The sequence below is a fragment of the Ursus arctos genome, chromosome X (assembly GCF_023065955.2).
Source record: "Ursus arctos isolate Adak ecotype North America chromosome X, UrsArc2.0, whole genome shotgun sequence".
Lineage (NCBI taxonomy): Eukaryota > Metazoa > Chordata > Mammalia > Carnivora > Ursidae > Ursus > Ursus arctos.
The window spans coordinates 56059328-56068124 of record NC_079873.1 but is presented as its reverse complement, the minus strand read 5'-3'; positions in this window follow the sequence as shown (position 1 = coordinate 56068124).

Below are 8797 nucleotides of genomic sequence, written 5' to 3'. Positions count from 1 at the left end.
CTGCTTATTGGGGCTACTTGGCCACATACAGGGTGGGATGTATTGGAGCACGTCTGCTAAGAATTTTCACGAGAGGAGGGAGAGAGGTAAGCGAGGCAGGCGTGGGTCTTCTAGGGGAAAGCGCAGATGTGGAGGTCTGGAGTCTCCAGCACCGACAAGATCCACAGTGTTGCGAGTTCCACGTCCCCCTAAATATGAGCTCTATACCCTCCTTCACTTTCAGATGGGTAAATGGAAGAGACCTAGAAAGGACTCAATGTCACACAGGGCACCGGAGGCAGGGCAAGAACAGATTGGTTTCCATTTCTGTCTCCCTAATGTCCAGCTCAGGGCCTCAGGTACAGAGTAGATACCCAAGTAAATGCTTGTGGAACAAATGAAGGCGATCTGATCTCCTGGTTCCTCCAGCAAGATGGACAGGCAGGCCTGAGCCAAACCCCTGATTGGCCACCCTCTTCTCCCCAAAGCAGAGAGCATGCTTCCGAGCTGGTGTTTTCTACAGCCACATGGACAAGTATCAGAGATACCAGGGAATGTAGAAGAAGCAGGAACAAGTGAAGTAGGCCAGCAGACAAACCCTGAACAGGCAGCACTCAGGATTTCCCAGTTACAGTTCATCCAAGCAACCAAAAAAAGCCTACCTGCCTTACAATAAGCAGTACCAAAAAAAAGAAGGTGGCTGAGAAGCACAAAGTTCTGCCAATTTCTTTTTTTTTAATTATGCAAACTTCTATTTCTTTTTTTATTATTATTAATTAGGTTATGTTAGTCACCATGCAGTACATCATTAGTTTTTGATGTAGTGTTCCATGATTCATTGTTTGCTCATAACACCCAGTGCTCCGTGCAATACTTCTGCCAATTTCATTCGTAAAACATTTAAAGCTGACTTGATTCTAACTTACCTCAAGAAACTCACAGTCCAGGGTGTGAGGTAGATGTAATCACTGACGCCTGTGGGATACTGTGAGGCGCACAGAAGAGAGAAGCACCCACCAGCCAAGGAGTTCAGGGATGGCTTTCTGGAAGAGGGGATGTGGCGGTGAGGGGAAATGGACTAGACACAAAGGGCAAGAAGGGCCGTCTAGAAAATTCCGCAACTAGTTTATCCAACCAAAACGAATGGGGATCTGGGATAGGCTGGCAAGCTAAGGAGTTTCTAAGGAGCAACAGAAAAACAAAGAAAGGAGAAAAGGGGAAGGAAAAGAAGATCGAGGGGACTGGGGAGCTAGAAAGAATGGTGGAAGTGAAGGAAGATCAGAGACAGAAGCAGCCCCAGGATTCTTTTTCCTGGATACGAAGGTCCCCCCCTCAGCCTTCAGATTGACTCATTTCTGGAGAGGTTTGGATAGCTGAGGTTTTGCCATCACGAATCATCTTCTGATCTTTCCCCTTCTGCCATACTATTATTGGGTTAGGGATTGCAATTTCAGTTCAGTTAAAAGTATTTATGGAGAACCTATTTAATGCCAAGCACCAGGAGAGGTACTATAGAAGGTACATAATAGTCCTTCATTCACAACCTTTTTATTGAGGTCCTTCCATAAGCCTGGTATTGTTCTAGGTTGACAACTATGTGTGCGTGTGTGATGGGGGGGGCAAGCAGAGAGACAAAGAAGCGCACACAGCATCAGTACAGAATGTGGGCTGTCAGAGAATTACAAAGAAGACAGAGGGGACTGCTAGTAGCTGTGTGACCTTGGACAAGATACTTCTCTGAGTCTCGGTTTCCTCCTTTGGAAAAAGGGACGAATCATCTTTATACTGTGAGGATTAGTGGTAATGTTCGTCAAGCTCCTTGGGCAGTCAGTGTCTGACACCCGGGAGCTGCTCGATGGGACTGGTATTCAGCTGTAGGAAGATGGTATTTGTGATGGGCTCCAGCAGGCAGAAAGGTAGGGAATATGATCCCCCCCGCCGTGGTGCCCAGTAGACACAGAAGGAGGTTTGCTCTGGCACCAGGGACTGGTTTAGTGTGACAGGAGCCTCAGGCTTGTGGAGCGGAGTAGAAGGACAGAAGGCTGGAAATTGTAAGTGGGATGTTTTTCTTACCAACCTCTTCACGCCCAGAGGTCAGGGGGTCTAGAGTCTCGTGAAAGTAGACCCTGGACAGGTGATTCCGAGGAGGTGCCTGTGGAGGGGGATGGGGAGGGGAGGGCAGAACAGGGTGGGTATTTCAAAATCCCATGGAGTCACTGGATCACTTCTCAGGGCAGGCAGACCCTGGGGGACAGTGGCATCTGGGACCTTGGTTCAGGCTAAGGTGACCAACCATGTCTGTTTCCAGGGACTGAGGACGTGGGATGTTCAATGCTAAAACCGGGATGGTTCGTCCCCTAGTTCAGGTGACTGTCACTGTCTCCTAGACTTCAGCAGGCTTCTCCCCGCAGATCTCCCTTCCTTTCTGGTCTCCATGCTGCAGCTAGAGGATTGCTGCCAAACTCAGCTCTTTGCATCTGCCCAGTTTTAAACCCTCCAAAGTCTCCCGCGGTCTCAGGGAGCAAGTCTGAGCCTGGCGTCCAGAGCCCTTTCTACACCGGTTTCTGTCTTCCTTGAGAGTCTCATTTCCTATCACTTTCACACCCCAGTAGATACAGCCTCCTTTCCCCAACAAGATGTGCCCCTTCCTCTTTTGGGCCTTGGCCCCTAGTTGTCTCTGACCAGCCCAACTCCCACCCTCGCTCTCTCTACCCTGCTCTCCCCTCTCGGTTCCCAAGGTACAACATGCCTACTTTGGGGAGAGAGCATATCAGGAGTTAGTTTGGGATCGTAGACCCCACCTCTACACCCAGTTTTTTTTTTAAAGATTTTATTTATTTATTTGAGAGAGAGAGAGAGAAAGCCAGTGAGAGAGCACAAGCGGAGGGGAAGGGGCAGACTCCCCACTGAGCAGGGAGCCCAATGCGGGGGGGGGGGGGGGGGGGGGGGCTCGGTTCCAGGCCCTGAGATCAAGACCTGAGCTGAAGGCAGACGCTTAACCGACCGAGCCATCCAGGCGTCCCTCCACCCAGTTTCTGCTGCACTGCTTGGTAAGCTTTTGGTATATTTCTTTTGAATAGTCAGTATATTCATGTGATTCAAAATTCAAAAGGGGCTATAAAGAATTCAGTGAAAACTCTCCTTCCCACTCCTGGCCTCTAAGCACCCCCACACTTTTCTCCCTCTAGGGATCTTTCATGTGCACACAGAAAATAAGGTAATTTCCTTTGTTAAATGAATACAGGAACAAACAGGGAAAATTTGGAAACAACACGAACGCTCGCAATCTGGAGCTGGCTAAGTACGCTCTTATGTAGCAACATTTTAGACAAATCTGCCGTCATTCAAAGTCATTAAAATTAGGGGCGCCTGGGTGGCTCAGTTGGTGAAGCGTCCAGACTCTTGGTTTCGGCTTGGGTCGTGGTCTCAGGGTCCTGGGATGGAGCCCCCAGGCTCCATGCTCAGCTCAGAGCTGTGGGAGATTCTCAGTCTCCCTCTGCCCCCCCCACCCCCCGCCTGGCCCCACGCTTGCTCTCGCTCAAAAAAAATAAATACATAGAATGTTTTTTAAAATGTCATTAAAATTATTGTAAGGCAGACTCTGTAGTATACGATATGCTAAGCTGTAAAAGCAGACCTCTCCATTGAATGCACTTTGTAAAAATGTGGTCTCTTCAGTGATAGGATGAAAGGATGTCTGAGAGAGAAATGATTGCTGCTTTAAGGTGAAGAGATTCTGGGCTGTCTTTTTTGTAAAGTTGTTTGAATATGAAAAGAGAGAGGCTGGATTGTTGTGAATCTGCCTGATGAAGAAGTGTGATTCATGATGGGAGTCATTCACTCAGTAATTCATTCCGCAAACACTGAATGCTTGCTTTGTCAGGAGGAAAGAGCCGGAAACAATGCGGAGCTTGGAGCTTCTCTGGATAAGCGCTAAGCAGGCTCCGGGGACCCTAAGCAGCTCTGAGGGAGCGAGAGGGGTGGGGAGTGCACCGAGTTCATCTCAAGGCTGTTGAATTTGAGTTAACGTGTGTTCCTCAAGAGGGGCTGTGTAGTGGATGGTAAGATCTAGGTCTGGGAGCTGAGCAGAAAGGTCGGGGCCAGTGCTGGGCAGCTGGAGGTGGGTGGAGCTCACGCAGGGCGGAGGTGGACAGGTAAGGAGAAGACAGGTTACGTAAAGCTGGTGAAGGGTCATTCGACTTATCTCTCAATGTCTCTGAGCCAGGGCCAAGGGCACCAGGGTAGCAGAGGTGGCATCTGCTGCTGAGTGTGCAAAGAAGGGCCTCAGAGTCCAGGCAGCAACTGCTCCTCCCAGCACTTGGCCTCCAAGCCTCGTGCGTTCATGGCCCGGGTCTGGTTTTAGTTGTCTAGGAAGGCCTTGGACCAAGGGTGGCTTTGACTGGCTTAAAAATATGGAGGGGCCCCTAAGTAAAAGCCTGGAGTAGAGGGTTTAAAAGATTAAAGATCAGGGCCGCCCGGGTGGCTCAGTCGGTGAAGAGTCTGACTCTCGATTTCATCTCAGGTCATGATCTTGGGGTCTTGAGATCAAGCCCCGCGTCAGGCTCCACGGAGCCTGCTGGAGATTCTCTCTCTCACTCATCCTCTGCTCCTCCCCGCCCCTCAAATAAATAAAATAAATAAATCTTTAAATTAAAAAGAAAGAAAAAAAGATTAATGATCAGCTACGACTGGAAGGGGAGAGCAGGTGGGCCTGGCATCAGGAGCAGGAGTGTTTCCCTGCAGGTTGAGGGATTGTGGGGGCACCGGGAAGGGGAGGTTTCTGAGTGGGGGTTTCCCCCTAGCCAGCAGGTCTCTGATGTGCCCCCCCCCAAGGGCCTGTTGGGCAAAACCTATGGAATTGTTGCTCAAAACTTAGAGAAGGGGGGGTGCCTGGGTGGCTCAGTCGTTAAGCATCTGCCTTTGGCTCAGGTTGTGACCCCAGGGTTCTGGGATTGAGCCCTGGGATTGAGCCTCGCATTGGGCTCCCTGCTCAGTGGGGAGCCTGCTTCTCCCTGTCCCTCTGCTGCTCTGCCCACTTGTGCTCTCGCTCAAATAAATTAGTAAAATCTTAAAAAAAAAAAACAATGCTTTGTTAAAAACAAAACAGCCTAGAGAAAGGGGAGGGGTTATTCCCAGAGCAGCTTGCCACCGAGGTGTTGCTGCCCACCTTCCTCTGTCCACCGCGCTTCGTGCTTCCCGGGGAAGCGCTGCTGTGGACTGGATGGATGTGCTCTTCAGAGTCCTGCTGACCTGGAATCCAGGCCTCGCTGCACCCCTAGGGCTGAGTGATCTTTGGGAAATCACTTCTGTCAGCCTCAATTTCCTCATTTCAAAATCGGGGTTATCATGGGCTGTCGTTGTGAGGATTGTGAGGATTAGAAAGAAGGTATGTCTCCTAGTATATAGCACAGCAGCCATTATTTCTCTTCGTGATATCGCACAGCAGTAGGCTAGCCTCAGGGATTGCGGAGTTGTACTCTCTTTGAGGGATTTATTGCCACTTGGGACGAGGAGCTGAAATCTAAGACTTCGCTCACTATTCGTTCGTATACATTTGGCAAAGGTGGCCTGGCGAGCAGATACGTAAAAACTGGTTCTCCGTTTCCACGGTGCATAATCGTTTTCTCCCTTTGCTGGTCATTTCAGCAAACAAAGAAAAGTATTTCGCAAACCCTCTTGCTGGTTGTGATATATGGACAATAGATTGAGAAAGTGTTAGAAGAGGCAGGGGTTAAAACAGTTGTGAAACGCTGGATTAAAAAAAAAATGCATCCCCTCCTCTGTCCCCCTCGCTTACCAGCAGCCTACAGCTCGCCCTTATTCCTCACTCTTGTGCCACGTTTTATAACTGTTCAAAGTGTGTTCACATATTTGATTTCATCTGCACCTCTCTTGGGCCTGTGAGGTAAGTGGGGCAGAGGCTGCCTGCATCTGGAAGGGGCAAAGGTAGACAGAGATGGGATCAGAACCCACATCTCCTTGTTAGGGTGTCTGAGTGAACTGTGCCAGGTTAAGCCGCACCTTCCATGAATGGGTTAAAAACAAACAGTGAGGAAATGATGTGCAGGTGTCAGGGAGCTGTTTGGGCCCGGAGACAATGGTAACAACACCAGCTTGCCCTAGAGCGTCCAACGGAGATGGGTGGCCATGTGTCTCCTTGTGCTGCCGAGCAAGCTGGAGACCCAGAGTAAGCAGGGAGGACTGTAGAGCTCGGGGGGGGGGGGGTACAGAGAGGTGGATTTAGTTCCAAAAGGTTCCCCCTTTGCAGGTTGTTTTAAATGACACGAGTGACCTGGGTGACCAGGGTGGCCTGGGGTCACTCTGGACCCTTGACACCAACCTCTTGGCCTTGCCATTGGCTCATCCAGTCCCCGGCCCTGTCTTTCTCACCGGGACGTTGGGAGGAACAAGAGTGAAAGGGACAAACGACCGCAGAATGGCACGAAAAGGCAGTGCTAGGCCTTCGCCTTTAAAAAATCGATTTGGCCTCCCGGGAGCGCTACTGAGGAAAAACATTTTGGCGACACTGAGAGGTTTTGCACCGTGGACTTCTTGGCTGCGTGGCTGAGCCGTTTTTTTCCTGAGCCCGCTTCCTTCCTCATAAAATGAACAGAGCATCTCCTGCCTGACAGGTTGTCAGGACGAGATAAGCAGCTTTTGTGAAGGAGGGCGTTTGGTAAACTATGAAGCGGTGTTACTACCTGGTGAACGCCCGGCCGGGAGCCCGCCAAAGCCAGCTCTCTCTAGGACCCTGAAAGACCCAGCGGCGGTGGGAGCGGAGAAGGTGGTTCTTTTTTCGGGCTGCGGTGCCGCGGAGGAAAATGGAGGAAGATGGGCTGGCTCACCGCCTCTGTCTTCCTACCCCCCAGCTGAGGGGGAAATGGCGGGGGAGCTGGCGTAACCTTTTACTTTGGTGAGTCAGCTAGGAAGGAATTTCCAGAGCTCCAATGATGTATAAGTGGTGGTTTGGGTTTGGAGTTTTAAAGCTGCTGCCTCCCTTTTAAGCAGCTTTAAGACGCACGCAAGCACGAAGCAACTGGGAAGCAAATGGAAAATGACAGAAGCCCCGCTTCCTAGTATGAACTTGAGGAAGTCAGCTTCCTGGGGCCTGTTTTTCTCTCCTGTAAAGTGGGGACGATGCTCCCTGTTTCGCAGGGTCATTGCATTCCCAGTATGTGGAAGGGCTGGGTTCCAGGCCCGATACCTGTCCCTTTCCTTTCCCTTCCTCGGGGACAGACCGTGATCACTGAGCTTGAAGCGGCTCCAGTCTGTTCCAGTGGCCGCCACTACTGAAAGACCCCCAGCCGCAGCTCATCCCCTGACAGGCAGGCAACAGGAGCAGTTTGGAGAAATTGTATCGCCCAAGATCACACAGCTTGCAATTTGTAAAGCCAGGATTCAAACCCGCCTCGTCCAGGCTACCTCCTAGGAATCAAGAATGTGTGAGGGGGCTTAATCGAGCTGGATCTTCCGGAAGGCCCATCTTTAAATAGAACTCGGACCAAGGGGGTAACCCCAACCTGGCCCATTTTAAGAATGAACTCAGGGTGGAGTTTCAAGGGCAGGAAATAGGCCATCACGACAGGAAACCTGGTAGTAATTGGAAGAGAGCTAAAAGTGAATGTTTGCTTCCCAAATCCTTGGGGGAACTTAATCTGTGCTCTAGCAGTTTCAGGAGCTTATGCTGTGAGGGTGAGGGGGGTCCTCTACTAAACAGTATACAAATAGATTACTGGTAGTCTCCTGTCCTCTCTCACTAAACACGACCTCCTACTCATCGCCTGACCGCCCTCCACTCGCCACCCCGTAAACAAGAGGGACTTGAGTCTCCTGTTCAAACCTAAGCTAGACTGCAGAGGCTAGAATAGGAAGGCTGCGTCATCTTCCTCTTGAAAGAAAACCTAAGGGGCGCCTGGGTGGCTCAGTCAGTTGGGTGTCTGCGTTCTGCCCAGCCCACAATCTCGGGGTCCTGGGATTGAGCCCTGCAACAGGGAGTCTGCTCCTCCCTCTCCCTCCCCCCTACTTGTTCTCTCTCTCTCAAAAGCTTAAAACAAAAACCTAAGTGTGCCTAAGCCACATAGAACAAAAGCGTCTTTTCTACACGGATCACGTTTCAACACATGGCTGCTTTTTTAGGCTATCAACCCAAGAGCCGAGGACTTCTACCACAGAAAGTAGGTACCCTCCCATGTCATCTGTGCCATCTCCTCCCTCCGCACCCAGTTATCGGCATGGCTGCAAGCACCTTCCTACCCCAGATGACTGCCGTGGCCCATCTCCCATCTTTCTCTGTGCGGGCTATGGCGCAACACAGGCAAGCAGGGCCAGGATGGTCTTCTGACTGCCTGCTTGGGAGCTAGGCCACAGCCCTAGCTGCTCTTCACCTTGAGGGTTATGGCAAATAGTTCCAGGAGAGTCAAGGTCCCGGCCCCACTGCACACACAAGGACGACTCTCGCGGCCCCTCATCTCTCTCTCTCCTTTCTCCTGGCCGAGGCTCACTAGCTAGAGAGGACCTCTGTTCATGTTATGGTTCATTCGTTTACAGCTCCAACTCCCGAAAAACAGTGCTGTGTGGCAGGGAAAGTCCTGGCTTCCGCACCCGCCCCTTGTAAAGCAGTGTTGGGTCACTGCACAGCTGCTCATTCCTAGGACAGGAAGGAGAAAGCAAGCTCCAGCTCCTCTGGGCAGCTCTGATGCTGGAAAATTCACTGCCCACATCAAAGGGAGATGACCAGGATCTCCCTGAAAGCTCAGGGCCCACCGCTGACACCCCCCCAAAAAAGCAGCTGATCCCCAAATTTCTGCACAGGCTCATG